General features: G+C 45.4%; 1 non-coding gene across 1 annotated transcript; it reads left to right on the forward strand.

Annotated features, from left to right (window-relative positions):
- The first annotated feature begins 1,653 nt into the window (after positions 1-1,653).
- Positions 1,654-1,726, forward strand: Trnaa-agc (transfer RNA alanine (anticodon AGC)). Its single transcript has one exon. It is a non-coding gene; the product is annotated as a tRNA-Ala (tRNA).
- Positions 1,727-2,169: the final 443 nt, after the last annotated feature.

Genomic DNA, 2,169 nt, shown 5'->3' on the forward strand with positions numbered 1-2,169 from the left:
ATACCGTAGCGGCGCTTCTAGTAGCACCGCAATGTGCAACATTCCAGGAGGGTCACAGATGTGAATGCTCCGAAGGTGGAGCTCATCAAGGGCAAGGCCTCGTGGGTGAGTGCACTCACGATGTCGTGGTTGATGGCTAAGGGCAGCACTTCTTCAGAGCAAAGCACTTCTACACTGTAAACTGAAAAACACCCTTATGGGTGTAAATGGCTTGTCCTATAACTGACACCTCTTTTTACACCATATGGTCTCAGACCACCCTTTTCAGAGGGTGTATGCTGTGTAAGACACCATTTGAAAGGGTGTTTTTCCTTGAAAATGCTTTCTTTTGCACCCTTTAAACACCCTTCTAGGAGGGTGTAAAGTTGTTAAACACCCTCCTAAAAGGGTGTTTAGAGGGTGCAAAAGAAGGCATTTTCAAGGAAAAGCACCCTTTCAAAGGGTGTCTTACACAGAATACACCCTCTGAAAAGGGTGTTCTAAGACCATATGGTGTAAAAAGAGGTGTCAGTTATAGGACAAGCCATTTACACCCATAAGGGTGTTTTTCAGTTTACAGTGTAGGGCAAAGCTTTTACAGGAGACATAACATAGCAATAGTTCTCTTAACTTGCTGTATTTCATTCGTTTTTGCTCAAAATGTGTACTCATAAATATATACAACAAATGCAGAAACATGAAAACAAGTCTGTCGAAACAAAGCAGTCTTAGTATTGCCTTGGGGTTCATAACTCAGACTCGGATCAGACTCGGAGACCAACTCGGGTTGGTCGTGATCCGTGGATCGGGATCGGGATCCGGAACCAACTCCAAAGTTGGTCATAGTAGGGTGGAGGAAGCTGCCCCGTGTGAACGCAGCAAACTTGGTTCACACTACTGCGTATGATAGCGTGCAGACGCCAGCGTACGTATGCGTGCGACACAAGCTATCAGCTAGGGTGGTCACATACATGAGGGCAGCACAAGTGGTAGCCAATATGCGTCTTTCATGGCCTCTGTCCTCATGACAGAAAGCTTTTTGTCCACGTTTGAGTGCCACATGACAGACGCTGCTGCCAGTTCGAAGCAAATGTAATGAATGCTGCATTTTTTTTTTTTTTTTTGCATACTCCATGTGCTCCATGTTTACAGCGGCCATGTTGTAATTCGTCTCGCGCAGAGGAGAAGCGCCTCAACACGCATGCGCAGAACGAAGTGATTGGTTCTTTTCTTGAGGGTCGGTGCGTACGTCGGAAAAAGTTCAGCTCGAGCGAACTCCTTGCGTTCTTCTGGGGAAAATCTCGCACGCGTCTGTTACCACGGTAACCAACATTCGCCAGCGTCTGCACGTGCGCCGTTCAACGTGCCAGCGCTATTTAACGTGCGCCGAAAGCTCAGCGCATAATATACCGTATTTAACATCCATCGCGCAGAAGACTGCATGATAAGCAACGAGTACCCAAAACGTGCGGAATTGCCTTTGATGTCATGCTTGCGCTTTATTTTCGTGGTGACACATGATAAGGAAATTGTGGTCATTATAGAAATAACTGTGCGCACGAATCAAGGACGTTTTCTTCAAGGGACGCGACAAGGAGAGCAGTCCAGGAGACTGGGTCACCTTAGGCGTTGGCTACCTTCGATGTGTTTTACTTTGCAAATCTAAGACGTCGTGGGGATGTAGCTCAGATGGTAGAGCGCTCGCTTAGCATGTGAGAGGTACGGGGATCGATACCCTGCATCTCCAATTTCTTTTCTTTGTCGCCATTTGTCCCTATTTCTCTTTTGTTACTGTACTCTCACATGTAAGCAACGAGATTTTGCCGGAACCAGCCGCATCACAGACGACACAAACTCCTAAACCTCGAAAAGTCGTCCTACGCGGACTAATTGGAAACGATCCAGTAAACCCATAGAACTGTCGCACAACTGGATAAACACCCTGACGAATGCAATTACTGTGTGGTGCCACTTCACGCGGTGAGTTTTCATAAGGCTCTGACGCCCAAGAAACAATAAAATAATTAAAATAATAATGAAAAAATAATCAATAATGAAAATAATAAGAAAAAGAAAAATCACGACTCACATGAATGGATTCGAACCCTATGCTATCCTGATTTTCTTTTAGCTGGTATCTCTCTCTTATTTTTTTATTATTATTGTCGCGTGTCACCGACAAGCGCGGAA

The sequence above is a fragment of the Ornithodoros turicata genome, chromosome 2, assembly GCF_037126465.1.
Source record: "Ornithodoros turicata isolate Travis chromosome 2, ASM3712646v1, whole genome shotgun sequence".
In the NCBI taxonomy this organism is placed as follows: domain Eukaryota; kingdom Metazoa; phylum Arthropoda; class Arachnida; order Ixodida; family Argasidae; genus Ornithodoros; species Ornithodoros turicata.